The sequence below is a fragment of the Hemiscyllium ocellatum genome, chromosome 36, assembly GCF_020745735.1.
Source record: "Hemiscyllium ocellatum isolate sHemOce1 chromosome 36, sHemOce1.pat.X.cur, whole genome shotgun sequence".
NCBI lineage: Eukaryota > Metazoa > Chordata > Chondrichthyes > Orectolobiformes > Hemiscylliidae > Hemiscyllium > Hemiscyllium ocellatum.
In genome coordinates, this window is record NC_083436.1 from 46,285,156 (window position 1) to 46,303,228 (window position 18,073).

The 18,073-nt window shown below is 39.4% G+C and overlaps 2 protein-coding genes across 2 annotated transcripts in view; one reads left to right on the plus strand and one right to left on the minus strand.

Moving 5' to 3' along the window:
- The window catches only part of LOC132833431 (sodium/hydrogen exchanger 9B2-like), a 177,288-nt gene that overhangs the window by 141,246 nt on the left and 17,969 nt on the right, over nt 1-18,073 (minus strand). The window contains exons 2-4 of the mRNA XM_060851693.1: nt 14,463-14,538; nt 3,757-3,855; nt 3,084-3,246 (exon numbers count right to left, since the gene is read on the minus strand). The gene's annotated coding sequence lies outside the window, so the exon portion shown is untranslated. The remainder of the gene's footprint in view (nt 1-3,083; nt 3,247-3,756; nt 3,856-14,462; nt 14,539-18,073) is intronic.
- Nucleotides 1-18,073, plus strand: part of bdh2 (3-hydroxybutyrate dehydrogenase, type 2) — a 166,528-nt gene that overhangs the window by 22,658 nt on the left and 125,797 nt on the right. The window lies entirely within an intron of this gene.

An 18,073-nucleotide genomic window follows, 5' to 3' on the forward strand; every position in this document is an offset into this window, starting at 1 on the left:
AATGCAAGAAGGATCTCGATTTGCAACAGGACCCACGCTTTGCAATTTAAAATTCTCCACAGGGTCCATCCCAAACCTCCTCGCTAAATTTAAAGTGGGAGCATCTCCAACGTGTCCTATATGTAAAGTGAGCGTGGGCATTGTCTTTGGTCCTGCCACAGAATCCGAGCATACTGGAGTGCTGTGGTAGGAGAAATAGAGAAGGCCTAGGGGACAGAGGTGGAGATGGACTCGGTATCTCTTCTTCTTGGCTTTGTTAATTCTCCTCCATTAGATGCATACACAAAAAAAGGCTTTTCAGTATCCTCACTTTCTGTGCCAGAAAGAACATTCTGTGAGGGTGGGTGTCAGAAAATCCCCCAGGGATGGCAGGCTGGCTTAAGCGAGTCATGGAGCACATCCCCTTGGACTTCCTTACGAGTATGGTGCACCATAAAACTGAGAATTTCTATAAGACATGGCAGCCCTTTTTGGACTACCTGGGTACAGATTTGTCTGCCATGCTGATAAGTGCCTCTATATAGCCCTGGCAACTCCAAGTAATGGGTTTGGTATCCAGAGAGGAGGAACTGTGAACATATGAATATGTATAAACTTGTGCATTCGATGATCGAGGGCTATTGTTTATTTTGCTGAGCTGTGTTATGGTTGTTATCATTATTATTGTTAATTTTTTTAGCTTAATTATTAATTAGTATTTATTTGCGTAATTAGCGGTTTTGTTTTTTAATATTGGTTTGAATTGTTTTATTTTGTATTTGTTGAAATATTCAAAAGAAAAATGTTTTCTTTTTAATAAAAATATATTTTAAAAATGAACGCATAGGGCATGGAGAAAATAATTCATTTAAATAATTTTGTGCCTAATTATAATTAATCCTTATAATTAAGGCAGTGAGCATCTCTCGGAAGTTCATTGGAAAAGCAGACTTGAACAATGGACTTCTACAATCCCAGATGTGGTCCTCAAGAAACCTTCAAAAAGGAATTAGAAAGATGGAGTGGTGTGGGGATAAGAGTCATAGTGGTCCACAGCACAGAGAAAGACCTCTCAGGCCTACTGAGTTTGCATTGGTCAAAAACAAGCACATTTTCTTGACCTATAGCTCTGTATGCCTTAGCATCACAAGTGAACCCTGAAATTCTGCTTAAATATTGAGGGTTTCTGCCTGTACCACCCTTACAGGCAGTGTTAGAAATAGCAGTGGTTAGTAATCAGGAATTGTTGCAAGGCCAGGAACGATGACCCATCTTCTCATATCTGCCATCAAATTTAATTTCACCGTAACTTTTAAGTAACTATCCATCTGGCTTTTGAAATAATTTATAAACTTAGTTCAACAATGACTATGCAAGATAACTCCATATTATCACCAGCTTCAGTGGGAAGAAAATTGTCAATATTTTTATATCTTATATTTTATATAAGTGGAGTCACAGGTAAACAGGGCAGTGAAGGAGGCTTTTGGAACACTTGCCTTCATCGGTCAGAGCATTGAGTATAGAAGTTGGGAAGTTAATGTTGCAGTTTTTCAGGATGTTGCTGAGGCCGCACTTGGAGTATTGTGTTCAGTTTTGGTCACCTTGTTATAGGAAAGATATTAAACTGGAAAGAGTGCAGAAGAAAGTTACAAGGATGTTGCCAGGACCCAATGGTCTGAATTATAGGGAGATAGTAGACATAGAACTTTTTCTTAAGAGCATAGGAGATTGAGGGGGAACCTTATAGAGGTGTATAGGGGCATGGATAGGGTGAATGCATTCGGTCTTTATCACAGGGTTGGGGAATCAAGGACATCAGTTTAAGGTTAGACAGGAAAGAATAAAAGGAAACCTGAGGGGTAGCTTATATTTTTACACAGAGGGTGGTACACTTATGAAATGAGCTGCCAGTGGAAGTTGTTGAGGCAGGTACATTAGCAACATTTAAAATGCATTTAGACAAATACACGAATAGGAAAGGATTAGAAGGATATGGGCCAGTGCGGGGAAATGGAGTTAGCATGGATGGACATTTTGGGCAGCATGGACCAATTTGGGCCAAACATCCTGTCTCTGTGCTGTAAGACTCTATGACTATCTTTTGCAATTACTGTGTCCTCTTGACAATCTCAATTACCAACAGTAACAATGGCCTGGATTTTCTGAGGATGAGATTGCTATTCTGCCTTTTTCTTTTAGCGAAAAGGGGGAGCTCAGAATGAATGAGAGGAAAGCCTGCTCAGGGCTCCCTCAGGAATGTGGAGCCATACTTCTATTCTGACAGTTCTTCTGTACAGCACAACTGTCAAATTCTGAAAGTTAAAATTTGGATGGTAGGACCTTTTAAGTACATAAGCGTGCAGCGTGGATTAAATGCTAGTTGGCAAGGGCTAGGGTACGAGGTAGATGGGATGTCAAGTGGAAAAAGAATAGTGTGGCAGGGTGCAAGATAATTGGGTGGAAGAATGGGGTCTGGGCAGGAGGAGTTGGGGAGAGGAGAGAGCAGATTGCTCCCCTATTGAAACCAATCGGCTTGGATCTGGTTTGGAGAGTGTAGGAGATGTTGTTGGGTTGTGTGATGCAAGAATTGGAGTCTGTTGTATACTTACTGAAGAGAGTCAGACTATATCTAACTTTTCTTGAGGAACTATTTTATTTAGTTTTATCAAAACCCTCCATTGTCTTCAGTTTAAATGGAGACGTTCAAAGAGTTCTGAGCATAGAGGATCTGCCTAGCTGAAATGGGCATTCCTCAGGATCCTCCTGCACAACTGCTATCTACACTGGCATAACAAAAGTCTTGTGGAAAATCTAGGCTAATGTTTCTGCTCTATCTGTTGTAACTATCCATAATCTTGAAAGTCTCAGGAGGTCACATGTGACCTTTTCAGCTTATGTAGGAAACCTTCAAAATCATAAGTTTATCTTCATGACTGTACCCCTCATCCTTAGCAACATCTACTTAATGTATATTACAACTTACTATTTTTTTCAAAATGTACTCATCACTATCTTTATCACAATGGACTGCCCAGAACTATACACAAAACTCCAACTATAGCCTTAAGTCCCTTATTACAAGTTTTCTCCCTGCCCCTTACCTGCCAATGTTCCTGCCTCCTTCTTGGCTGGGTGGTATCTAGCTTCGTTCTTCCAACAAGGTGGTGTTGAAATTGCTTTCTCTTTATTGCATATGATGATATATCACTCTTCATCCCCTCCTTTCAATTCAAACTTACGCCACTGAAAATCCATGCATCTTGACTGGTTAAACAAAAGAAAAATCCAGAGAAAAATGCAGAAGACAGACAACACTCAAAAGTTTCATTGAACCATAATGCAACTAATGGAGGGATGGGAACATTCAGCCTACAAACCTGGTTGAATTCCAGAGCTGTTAACAGGCATCTATTTTTAGACTTCAATTGATTGTAACATTTTTCATATTCACTGCGAACAATGTGATTTGTCGCAATGAAATTTCTCAAATCCACCATGGCACTTTAGTGAAATCCCAATAACAACAGTTTGTTACTTTTTTGCGTAGCGCTCATTAAATGTCTGGACCATTAATGTTTTACTTCAGAGACTATTTCAATACCACACAGTGTATTATATACTACAACTATCACTGAAATCAAATCTTAATGGCCACTGACATATGCTTTCTAGAATACTTGAACTGTCACAAGCTATAATCAGGAAAAAGCTGAGGAACCACAATGAAAAGCTAAGCAAAATGATTTTATATAATACTTTAAAATATATATTTACCTCTCCACTCCTGGAGACGACAACCCAAGCTTGGGGGAATCTGTAAGCTGATGTAATCCTTTGATGCCTCACCCAAATGATCACTCTTCACAACAGAGCCTGAACAGTAAATGCAACAAGCAATACAATTATTAGAGCCATCAGAGCAAGTTCAGCACTTTAAAAAACTCTTTCAGTAAAAAATAAAAGAGTACAAGGCAGAAACCCGGGCTATGTTTCAACTAGTGCTACAGCCATGATTTCTCCATGTGACCATACCCACCCAATTAGCAAGGGCTCTTGCCTGAAACATCATTCTCCTGTTCCTCGGATGCTGCCTGACCTGCTGTGCTTTTCCAGCACCAATTCTCCACCTAATTAACACCCAGGTACGAATATGATCCTGACATTCAGATGAAATTCAGAAGCAATAGAAGAGTTTACCCCCAAGACATAGATTCTCCTCCGTGGCTATCAGCCATGAGAACACTCAAGTCTAGTCTTAAAACACGTGATAAGAAATCTGCAATGATAACATGAGAGTATGTCCACTGAAGGCCAATTTATATCCAATGTGAATGAGGTCATAAAGTCAAACCAATAACAAGCCTCGGATTCAAAATAGTTGCCTTCTTCCTCACCATGTTCCTCAATCTATTTTCTCTCCAGAAATATCCAGCTGCATGTTGGCTTTAATTAACTTCACTGGTAACTTATTTCATAATTTTATTGCTGAATAGCTTAAAAAAAATTCTGCCTCAATCTTAATCTTCAACCTCTGTACCCTGGAATTTGAATTCGTCAACATGACATAGATTGAAGTTAACACACACATACCTCTGCACGCTACCGGACTTAGCCTCAAGCCCTAAAATTGTTGTACTTGAGTTTATGTCCTTCCCTAACCCACCAGGCCTCATCATTCCATTGTCAGCTATTAATAAACCCCATTAGCACCTATTCATTCCCCCAGAATGACCTTTAACTACTCCTCATCTGTCCAACTGTTTTCTCTCCCTTTAGCTCTACCTCTGCTTACAGTTTACCATTCCCTGGTTTCACCAAACCACCGCATCTTCTGCATATGTACCAACTTTTTCCTAGCTACCATCAGTTCCGAAGAAGGGTCGTGACACCTGAAACGTTAATTGATTTCTCTCCAAGGATGCTGCCAGACATGCTGAGTTTCTTCAGCAATTTCTGTTTTTGATTTCCAGCATTCACAGTTCTTTTGGCTTTTTTTGTTTAAGTCCAATAAACCAAGTTTCCATCAAAGTTAAAATTCATATTATTCTTGTTCCATCTTTGTTTCTCTCAGCTGTAACCTCCTAACTTTATTAAAGTTGTAATTTCCCCATTAACTAAATTTATTGTTCAATTTATTAAATCATTCATTCACCACGAGCACTGGAAAATTTAACTTAATAAAACCAATGACAATACTTTAACATGTCTTTTTTCCTCAGTCTATCTGCAGCCTTTAACAAGGTTGACCATGTCATCTTCCTCCTATACCTTTTTTTAATTATCCAGAGAATTATTTGTTATCATTGCTTTCCATCCCCATCTATCACTGCTAACTCTAGTGTCCCCCAAGGATCAACTCTTGGCCCTCTCCCATCTCTCAATACATCAGCAATCACATCTTCCCATCCATCTATATATTCCAAAAGGACCATTCCTTCTATTATTCTCTCACCACTCCTCAGACATTAACACCAACATGTTGCTACACTACCTTTCGAAGCGAGTGCAGGAAATATAATAGCTGACCTTTTATCCTCCCTTTTCACTACCTGAGTCACAAAGAGCTCTTTAAAAGTGAAACAGCAATTTACTTCAGCCCACTGAGTCTGCTCAGTCATTCAATAAGAACATGGCTGATTCAACATTCTTCATCAGGAATTCCTGCTGAATGGCTTTTTCCCAAAACGTCAATTTTTCCTACTCCTTGGATGCTTCCTGACCTGCTGTGCTTTTCCAGCACCACTCTAATCTTGACTCTAATCTCCAGCATCCGCAGTACCTACTTCTGCCCTCAACATTCTTCATGTCTATTTTCTTGCCTTTTCCAATAACCCTTCATTACCCTACTGATCAAGAATCTACCCACCAACTGGACTCAATATTGCGTTCAACAATTTTAAGTCATAACCTCTACCCTTTTCTTTTTGACTTTCTTTCTCAACGCTATTTTCCTTTCTTGATTTTTTTCTTAACTACTATTTTCTGCAATTCCTTCCATATCCTATCCCACTAAGTCCCTCTGCTAAACCCCCCTATCCTTGCCTACCAGCATTGCTCCCTAATTCCTTAACAGCTCCAATTTAAAATGATCATTCTTGTATTTTTAAAAAGTTAATTTAAGAGATATGGCTGCCACTGCTTGGACATCTAATGCTTATCCCAGTTGCCCTTTAGGTGGTGTGAGCTGTCTTCTTGAACTACTGCAGTCCATTTTGTATACTAACTCCCCACTATGCTGTCAGACAAGAAGACAGCTCACACCAATCAGTCTTACGACTGTGGTGGGCAAATTGTTGAAGAGGATTTTGAGACAGGATTTATGATTACTTGGAAAACTATACATTGATTAGAGATAGTCATCAGCATGGCTTTGTGAGGGGCAGGTCATGCCTCACAAACCTTACTGAATTCTTTGAGGATATGACAAAACACATTGATTAAGGTTGGGCACGGAATGTGGTATTATGGATTTTAGCAAGGCATTTGATAAGGTTCTCCATGGTAGACTCATTCAAAAGGTAAGGAGGTATGCGATACAGGGAAATCTGGCTGTTTGGATACAGAATTAACTGGCCCATAGAAGGATGGTAGTAGATGGAAAGTATTCAGCTTGGAGCCTGGTCACCAGTGATGTTCTGCAAGGATCAGTTCTGGGACCTCTGCTCTTCGTGATTTTGTGGGTCAGTAAGTTTGCTGATGACATGAAGGTTGGTGGAGTGATGGATAGTGTGGAGGGCTGTTGGAGGTTGCAAACGGACATTAACAGGATACAGAGCTGTGTTGATAATTGGCAGATAGAGTTCAACTTGGATAAATGAGAAGTGATTCATGTTGGAATGCCAAATTTGAATGCAGAATACAGGGTTAAAGGCAGGATTCTTGGTAGTGTAGAGGTACAGAGGTACCTTGGGGTCCATGTCCATAGATCCCTCAAAGCTGTCACCCAAGTTGATTGAGTTAAGAACACATATGGTGTTTTGGCTTTCATTAGCAGAGGAATTGAGTTTAAGAAGCATAAGGTTATGCTGCAGCTCTATATAGACCACACTTGGAATTTTGTGTTCAGTTTTCGTTGCCTTATTATAGGAGGGATGTGAAAGCTTCAGAAAGGGTGCAGAGGAGTTATACCACAATGCTGCCTGAATTGGAGGGCATGTGTTAAGAAATGTTGAAGGAACTAGGGCTTTTCTCATTGGAGCGAACAAGGATGAGAGGTGACTTAATAGAGATGTACAATATGGTAACAGACATCGATAGAATGGATAGCCGGAGACTTTTTCTTCTCCAGGGCAGAAATGGCTATCATGAGACGGCATAATTTTGAGGTGATTGGAGGACGGTTTAGGGGAGATGTCAAAGGTAGGTTCTTTACACAGAGAGATGGGTGCATGGAATGCACTACCAGCAGTGGTAATAAAGTCAGAGACATTAGGGACATTTAAGCAACTCTTGGATAGACACATGGAAGATAGTAAAATGAAGGATGTATAGGTTAGTTTGACCTTAGAGTAGGATAAAAGATCAACACAACATTGAGGGCCAAAGGACCTGTACTGTACCATACTGTTCTATGTTCTATATTGACTAGCAACATTGTAGGAATGACAATATATTTCCATGTTTGGACAGTGCATGGCTCAAAAGTGAACTTGCAGCTGGTGGTGTTCCCATGTACCTGCTGGTCTTCTATGTGGTATCCTTCTATGTGATAACAGTCATGTATTTGGAACATGCTGTCTAAGGAGCTTCGGCAAATTTATCAAGTGCATCTTGTAGATGGTTTACACTGCTGCTGATGCTTAGTGTTCAATCCCTCGACTAGTCTGGCCTTCATATGACTCCAGACCCACAGCAATGTGTTTGAGTCTTAACTGCCCTCTGGGCAATTAGGGATGGGCAATAGATGCTGGCCTAGCCAGTGATGTCCTTATCCCATGAATGAATATAAAAAAAAGGGAGGGGAAGTTACTCATAGAAGAGTTCCTAGACTCCAATCTGATCTTGTAGTCACAGTATTTATATGGAGGGGCCAGTTTAGTTTCCAATACCATCAATGGTATCCCTCAATATTAATGGTGGAGCATTCAGTGATGGCAATGCCACTGAATGTCAGATGTGATGGTTAGATTCTCTTTTGCCTGGCACTTTTATGAATAAAAGTTACTTTAAACCCATTCTTGGCCTCCTACCTCTTTTATGCTTTACTGCTATAATACTCTACCAAAGATCTCTGGTCCTTTAGTTTTATCCTTTCATACATCAAGCTTCCCTTTGCTCCATCACTGACAGCCCCCGTACCTTCTTTAGTTGCACAGTACTTTCTGTTTCTCCACCTCCTTCTCTTTCTTCAAAACATTCATTAAATTCTAGCTCCTTGGCCAAGTTTTTAAATCATCCATTCTGGTATAATCTTTTCTGATTGAACATCTCTGTACAGTATTTTGAAATATTTTCACCTTTAAGTTTATGTTATAGTTGGTCAGCTGATTTTTTTTTCTTGCTATCTTTCTATTCTCCACTCTGGAATTCTCTCAATTACTCCTAGATTAGGTTGCTCATCAAATAGTCTTTGTGTACAAACCTCACCAATAAATGTCAGCAGTTAACCAGAATTTTGCACTAATCCATATCTTGTTCTCACATGATTACTACATACAGTATTGGACTTTCAGAGAAAGCTTAGTAGGCTAAAGCATAATTTTCTCAAGGCGGCACGGTGGCACAGTGGTTAGCACTGCTGCCTCACGCTGCCAGGGACCCAGGTTCGATTCCTGCCTCTGGCGGCTGTCTGTATGGAGTTTGCACATTCTCCCAGTGTCTGCGTGGGTTTCCTCTGAGTGCTCCGGTTTCCTCCCACAGTCCAAGTGAATTGGCCATGCTAAATTGCCCGTAACGTTAGGTGCAGGGATAAATGTAGGGGAATGGGTCTTGGGTGGGTTGCACTTCGGCGGGTTGGTGTGGACTTGATGGGGGAAAGGGCCTGTTTCCACGCTATAAGTAATCTAAAAAAAACTAAAAAAAAAATCAGAGTTGAGGTCAGCTATCTCTGTATAGAATGGTGCAGGAAAACATCCTGACATGAGTTCAAAGCTACTCCTTAGTAGCTGAGCTTTTAGTCCACTTGCACGAAAAATTTATGGGAACTAACCATTATGAATGTAACAAAATATTAATTCAAAGCAACAATGTATAGTTGACCATGTTTCTTCTATTTTCTTTTAAAGTTCTATTTGTTGTTTCATGTAAGTAGAAGACTAACACTAATTTAAATTGTGGTTATAAAATTGATTACAAATAACAAAGTACCCTCCCTACTCAAAAATAGAAGTAAAGAGCATGTCATCAGCACTTTTCCCACAAACCATATCTTGTCAAATCTTGAGATCTCAAAAGTAAACAGAACTGCATTATGTACTTCAATAGCATTACACATTGATTGAAACAGATGAACTTTAGTTCTTAAGGTTGAAGATTAAGATGTAAGTGGCACTGGTTTGAACCATTTGTTTGGCCCCTATCAGAAAACAAGAACTGCCTAAAGATTTGATTACAGGCAAAATATCTCACTTACATAAGGTTACCTCAGACAACCTGAAAGCTTGACAGACACTGAATGAATTGTTTTATTATCTTCAATAAAATATTAGTTACATATTAATGAAATCTGTAAAAATAAAGACTGAACCCTTTGCAGAAAATTTCAGCAAATCTAATAAGTGGAGAATGCTTATCATTATGTACATTCTCATTTATCAAAACGTGTTCCATAGAACTCTCTCCTCAGACGTACACTTAAAATATTGCTATCTGTATGCAATCTTTTTGCAAAAAGAAATGTGGCAGACAAAATATTCTAACTTTTCTAAACCCGTCCCTCTAATCCTCAAAGATAAATCCTGTCAGGTTTACATCAATACTGAGCTTTGAAATGCTGAGAGATATACCAAAACATTTAAATAATAATATTGAAAAGTTACATTACAGATAGAATATTGCCTTAAATAGATTTTTCAAACCAACTGTCACCAATATCTTAACCAATTAGAATAAACTTGCAACAAAATTATGAGGCTAAAGCATAATTCTGGAACAATCTCAGTCGTGCAAGAGGGGGTTTAGATTTTGTCACGTGAGCCTAGATCAATGCATTTCCAGCCAATTTAGAAATTTCCAAGAATTTGTGACCTCTTTGGGGAACTGTGGAGAAAGGAAGGATACAATGTGCAAGAGAATTCCCATGAGAAGCTGTCTACAGTAAGTACAAGTTTCATTTAGGGCAGAAGGACACAATGTAGGAGGATTAACATTCAATTAATCCCCAAACAGATATCATAACAATGTTTTTTCTGTGCCCCAAGCATATTATATTAATATCTTTATTTTGAGTCTATTCCAACATATTATACTGGAAGACTATTACTTTGAAAGTTCGTTTCTTTTGCATGGTCACAGTGGAACATTTTAAAAAAATTCTTCATGGTCTATGGATGGGGCCTGCATTTACTGCCTATCCCTAATCGCCCGAGACAAGATGGTAGTGATCTGACTTAAGAAAAATGACTAATCCAAACAGGTCTATTTGCATGCCCAACAGTATAAGCAGCAAATGATAGGTAGAGCTAAGTGATCCCACAACAAATGGATTAGCTCCAAGCTCTGCAATCCTGCCACATCTAGACGTGAATGGTGGTGGACAATTGAACAACTCACTGAAGGAAGAGACTCCACAAATATCCCCACCCTTAATGATGGAAAAGCCATCACATCTGTGCAAAAGATAAGGCTGAAGCTTTTGCAGCAACCTTCAGTCAGAAATGTCATGTGGATGATCCATCTTGGTTTCCTCCAGTGTTCCTTAACAGTACAGATACCAGTCTTCAGCCAATTTGATTGACTCCATGTGATACCAAAAAACAGTTACAGGCTCTGACAACATTTCAACAATAGTACTGAAGACGTCTGTTCTAGATCATGCCGTTCCCCTAGCCAATCTGTTTCAGTACAATTACAACACTGGTGTCTAACAGACAATGTGGAAAATTTTCCAATTACATAAAAAGCAGGGCAAATCCAACCCAGTAAGTTATCGCCCCACCAGTCTACCCTCAATTATCAGTAAAGTGATTGAATGTATCTTCAACAGTGCTTTCAAGCAGCACCTGCTCAGTGACATCTAGGGTCACCCAGCTCCTGAGCTCATTACAACCTTGGTTCAAACATGGACAAGAGAGCTGAATTCCAGAGGGGAGGGGAGAGTGACAGCACTTGACATCAAGGGTACATTCAACAAATGTGGCATCAAGGTGTCCTAGCCAAACTGGAATCAACCAGTAAGAGGGAGCAAACAATCCGGTGCTTGGAGTCATATCTGACACTTACGAAGGTGGTCATGGTGGTTGGAGGTCAGTCATCACAGCTCCAGGACATCTCTACAGGAATTCCTCAAGGCAGTGTCTTATGCCTGACCATCTTCAGCAGCTTCACCAATAACTTTCCCTCCAATAAGGCCAGAGGTAGGGGTGTTCGCCGACAATTGCACAATGTTCACCACCATTCACGACTCCTCAGATACAGTTCATGTTCAAATGCAACAAAATCTGGACAATATCCAGGGTTAGAACAAATGGTAAGCAACATTCACAACACAAATGCCAGGGTCTGACTACCTCCAATAAGAGTTGATCTAATCACCTCTCCTGACATTCAATTGTGTCACCATCACTGAATCCCCCACATCAACATCCAGGGGGTTATCAGTGACCAGAAACTCAACTGGACTATTCACATAAACACAGTGGCTACAACAGCAGGTTAGAGGTTAAGAATACTGCAGCAAGTAACTCACCTCCTAATTCCCCAACGCCTGTCCACCATCTACGTGTAATGGAATACCCCCACTTAACTGTGTTATGAAGAGAATTACAAGCAACAGAACTACCTGACAGAACCAAGAAATATAATGTAACATTTGGTGGAAAAACTTGGTTAGCTTATTGCCTGGAAACAACAAAACAGATTCGAATTAGGCCAATCAGTTAAATTATATCCCAAAAAACTACCAAACTCCAATCCTGTTTGCATTTAGTATACTAACAATCTTAAAAGCCAATGACACAATCTGATGCTTTGGAGGTATAAGACCAGGGAAAATTGAACAATTGAGAGGAGAACTATCACACCAACAACATCTGCACACTCCCCAGAAAATAGCTCTCTTAAAAAGGTACCTTTTTCGATCATTAAACTGTGAAGCAGGATCCCCAAGAAGAAAAGTAGACCGAAATACTGAGAAGAACGAAAGCTGCCTGGTTTTGATATAAGACACTTTGTTTTGTAAATCACAATCGGGAGTTTTAATCGGACTAGTGTTATAGAAGGAAAGGTAAAAAGATAGCTTAGAGTAAGGACTTGTAACTAGTTGTTAGTTAATTATTCTCTGTTATACTTTAAGAAATAAAGTTGTTAATTTTTACCTTAAATGGTTCTTGACCACTCGAATTTTCATAGATTACTGCATGGGATAAATCTTTCCGGTGTTGCTGGTTTTAAATTACTTCATGTCGTAACACCTAGATGAATGCAGCCCCAATAACACTGAAGTTGTTTAACACCATCCAGAGCAAAGCAGCCCGCTTGATTGGCACTACATCCACAAGCATCCACTCCTTCCACCGCCATCACTGAGTAGCAGCCATGTATATTATCTACTAGATGCACTGCAGAAATTCACCAAACATCCTCAGAAAGCATCTATGAAACATATGACTAATTCCATAAAGAAGGACAAGAGCAGCAGATGCATGAGAACACCAACATCTTCAAGTTCCTCTCCAAGCCACTCACCATCCTGACTTGGAAATAAATCACCGTTCCTTCACTGCTGCTGGGTCAAAATCCTAGAATTCCTTCCCAAATGGCTTTGTGGGTCAACCCACAGCAGGTGGATTGCAGTGGTTGAAGAAGGAAGTTCACCACCACCTTCTCAAGTGCAACTAGGGACAGGTAATAAATTCTGGTCAGGCCAGCAACAACCACATCCTAAGAATTAATTAAGAAAAGAAAACACTGCAGTCCTTAGATCATAGGTAAATGCACTGCGCTATCAAAGAGGAAGTTCCAGAATTTTGCCCCAGTGATGGTGAAGGAACTACGATATATTTCCAAGTCAGGATGGTAAGCAGTTTGGTGGCGAACTTACAGGTGGTCTGTTCCCTCATCATTCTCCATGGCAGAGAGGGTGCAGATTTGGAAGATGCCTTTAGAGGAACCTTGGTGAGTTTTTGCAGTGCATCCTGTAGACCTTATTATTTAAATGATTTATTTCATCATCAGAATTTGGACAAAAGTAAAATACTTAAATAGTTGGAAATCTGAAATAAAAATCAGAAAGTGCTGGACTACTCAGATCAGATAGCTTCTATTGAGAGAAAGAGAGATAATGATTCAGGTTGATGACCCTTCATCAGATTCTAACAGGCAGGTGGGGCCTTTGCTTTCCTTTAGCTTTTCCTGGGATTTGGACATCATTAGCAAGACCAGCATTTGTGCCCTTTCATAATTGTCCTCGAACTGAGTAGCTTGCTGTGCAATTTCAGAGGCCAATGAAGGGACAACATATCATGTGGGTCTGGTGTCACATGTAGGCCAGACCAGGTAAGGACAGTAGATTACTGTATCTTCAGTGAAAGGATATTAGTTGGGCTTTTACAACAACCACCAGCAGTGCTGTAGTTGCAGAACATACTTCCAAATTTATATTACAATCTGACCAAGGACCAGTAACCTTGTTTTAGAAAAAGTCAGTCAAGTGTAGGTTCCTCACACAAGTGTGAGGTAAAGCCCCAGATTGCAAAGTTTTAAGTGTACGACAATAAATTTTACCAAACAAAGTTAAAACAGTAATGCTACCATATGTAACACTCAATTTAATTTCTAATATTCAGAATTAAACAGAGATTAATATGGATAACAAACTGCGGTCAAACACCCCACAGAGTACATCAGATACAGATACAGTTAAGACAGATGCCATGATCATAAAGTTACAAAATGAAACCTTTAGAGCTCAGGCACTTAAAGGCACCAGATGCACAGAAAATGGGAGGCTTGCGATCTGCAGAAAGCTATAAATGTAGGAAGCGGACAAAGCATTCAGAAGCATTTAAAACCACAGATGAGAATTTTAGAAATTAAGGAAGGAGACCAGAAGCTAAGGTAGATTTAGGAGTGTGGCAATGAAGAACAAACTAGACTCTATGCAAGTTTAGTAAGGACAGAGTTTTGGATGAGTTAACAAAGGCTTGAAAATAGGAGGCTCATGAAGGGAAAGTTTGAATAGTCAAGTCTAGAGGTAATAAAGTTTTGGGGTAAGGTGAACAGAGACAAATGATTTTACAGAACTCAAAATAAGTGGTCTAAGAAATAGACAGAATGTAAGTCAGAAACTCCTTTCAGGGTCAAGCAGATTTCTTAATATTTACCTGCTAAGTTTCTTGCTCCACTTCAGATGAAATAACAATTAAGTTACCACTTGCTTTCATTTAGATGTTTTTGCATCTGCAATAAAATATGAAACTTTGAAATCACAATACATAGTTAGATGCAAGTCATTTACATTGATGGATCTAATAACACATCCTTGAAGGGTACTGAACTGTGGGGAAAAAAATCAGTCCAAATTAATATGTCTTTCTGCCATTGTGAGGCAGTCCCTCGTTATGGTTACCACGGACCAATGCAGAGGCATTTTCAATCGTAATATTCCACAGAACAATCACTATGCTCTGAACCAATCAAATGTCTTTCTATAAAGATGTTTAGATAGTGGAGGGTGAAATTAATCGGTAGAGAATAAACTCGCTAAATTTGTACCTCCATCTAACCTGCCTTGAGCTGTTAATCAGTTACCAATAAAATTCCACTTACATTTGAAAGGTCAGTATTACAAATGAACCAATCAGCTTTGGAAAAATAAATAAAGTAGATGGAAAATTTCTACGGTTACCATCAGTCAAAAAGATTGCTCAACGTTTATTGTAGATAGATAAAAGGCAGATTCTAATGGGGCCAATAAAAAGAACTTTCCCATTTCAACACTTAAAAAGCACCTGGATGGGTATTTGAATAGGAAGCGTTTAGAGGGATATGGACCAATGCTGAAATGGGATCTGGTCAAATTGGCATGTCTAATCAGTGACGAGTTGTACCAACAGGGCCTGTTTCTATGCTGTATGAATCGATGACTCTGTAACACATCTACTGTGTTAAAATATAGATTCTAGAGTTTGTAAAGATGGCTATTAGTGGTGTTGGACCGAAGAGTCTGTTTCAGTGCTGTACATCTCTATTACTCTATTCCAAGAGAGCAATAATAGGTGTGATTATCTATCCTAGTATCTCATCGTTACATGTCAAATTTTGTTTTTTGCAGGAAGGTAATGGAGGTTGGAAAACTTAAAAGCTTTCAAAAAACATTAGATGAGCACTTCAGATATCATTACATTCAAGGATATAGGGCAACTGCAGGAAATTGGAATTAGTGCACCTATAATGGTAGTTATGTCAATGCAAACTTGATGGACTGAATGGACATTTCTGTGCTGTACGGACACTATGGCAGCCTCCTGTACTCCAATGAAAACAACCCCAGTTTATCTAATTTTGCTTCATAACTAAAGCTCTCCAGCCCAGGTAAACATACTGGCAAAATCCTGTGAACCTATTTCAACGTGATCACATCGCTCCTATAACCTAGCCAAAATTTTTATATATTTCCTGCACAATCTCCCTGCTCTTAAACTCTGTGCCTTACATGTCTTCTTAATCTCTTTGCTGAAAATGTGTTGCTGGAAAAGCGCAGCAGGTCAGGCAGCATCCAAGGAGCAGAAGAATCGACATTTCGGGCATGAGCCGTTCTTCAGGAGTCATGCACGTAAAGTCGATTCTCCTGCTCCTTGGATGCTGCCTGACCTGCTGCGCTTTTCCAGCAACACATTTCAGCTCCGATCTCCAGCATCTGCAGTCCTCCACTTTCTCCTTCTTAATCTCTTTGTCTATCTGGTGTATATGTTTTATGGTAGTGGGACAAAGTCCCTCTGATCCCAAATGCATTCTAGGATCATACTGTTCATCATGTATCCCCTTGTCTTGCTTGACCCACCCAAGTGCTTCACCTCACACTTACTCAGACAATTTGCTACTGATCAGCCCAGATGACCAATTCATCTGACCAGTCTGTCAATATCCTCCTGTAAACTAAGGCTATCCTCCTCACTATCTGTGTATCATCTGCAAATTTACTGATCAACCTTCCTATATTCAAGTCTAACTTGTTTGCATATACCACAAAAAGGGTCCCAATATTTCTCACTTTTGAAAACACTCAACTATCACCTTCTGCAGCCTTCCACTCAGCAAATTATGAATTCAATTTACCAAATTTCCTTGGATCTCATGGACTTTCACCTTTGCCATCAATCCCAATGCTGGACATTATTAAAAGCCTTGCTGAAGTCCAAGCAGACTACTTCAAATTCATTGCCCTCATCTATACACGTGGTCACCTGTTCAAAAGTTTAGAGGTTAAAATCAACTTTTCCAGCAACACATTTTTCTGTTCAAAAATTTAATCAGGTTGGTCAGACATGACCATCTATTAACAAATATTCTTGATTAATTACTGCCTCTCTAAGTGTAGATTAATTCTGTCCCTCAGAATTTGCTTCCATTAGTTTCACCACCATTGAAGTTAGTTAGACTGACTGGCCTGTAGTTTTCTGGTGTATTCTTTGTTCTCGTCTTGAATAACAGTACACACTGGCCGTCCTCCAGTCCTTTGGCACCTCTCTAGTGACCAGAGAGGAATTGAAAATTATTGTCAGTGCTCTGCTATTTCCTTCCATGCCTCACTCAACAGCCTGTGGTAAATCAGCCTGGCCATGAAATGTATCTACTTTTAAGCCTGGCAGACAACTCAAAACACCCTGTCTGTCTATGCTGCTGTCTTTATTTTACAGTTCTTCTACCCGATTTCTATACCCACATCTTCCCTCTCCATAGAGAACAATGACACAAAGTATTCATTTAGATCCCTACCTGCTTCCTCCAACTCCATAAACAAACTACCACCATGATCCTTAATGGGCCCTACTATTTCCATAGTTTTCCTTTTACCTGAATGTACCTGTAAAATAATTTAAGATTTTTTTTATTTTACCTGCCATTATTCTTTCATACATCCTTTTTGATCTCCTAATTTCTTTTTTAAAATTGCCTCTGCCACATTCTGTACTCCTCTATGGATTCTGTTTTCATAGAATCCCTACAGTCTCTACCAAACAAGAGAGGAAAAGCAGGAAAATCAGACTACTTGGATTATCATTTCAAAAAGGCTAGCACAGGCATAATGGGCTCAATAGATTACTTCTGTGCTGTATCAATTATTCCTCGTTCTTTTACAAAGTTGCATGACCTTCTTTACAAAATATTCTTTACTTGCTTCCTTCAACATTCTAATCTTAAAATGGAGAATTTACAAATAAGATTGTCTGAGTTAAAATTAAACATGATACCTTGACTGCCAGCTATTAAAGTAGGGATAAGACAATCAGCTACTTGCAGAATCTAAACAATTCAATGTTGAAATTTTTCTGTCGTTTTTCATATTGTCACATCTCTCTGGGGTAATGTGCTGGAAATCAGCTCTATTATTCCCAGAAGCATCACAAAAGTTAAAGATTCTATGGACGTATGCAAAACTGTCCCATTTTTTCAGACCCAGTTTGACAAAACACAGACTGGGTTTCTGTACTTAAATCAGAATTATTTCTTATCACAAATAAGTAGACTCTAGCTATCAGTGAACAATTGTGAACATTTGCAAATAGCCCTACTGGTTTAAACGCTAAACCTCTTACATACATGTAAACACACACACACACACGAAAATGAGAGGGTGAATAGGTTCGGGCTGCAATCATTGAAGTTTAGAAATATGAGAGGTGACCCTATTGAAACGTATCAGATTCTTAGGGAACTTGACAGGATATGTGCAGAGAGGTTGTTTCCCCTTGTGAGAGTGCTCAGTACCGGA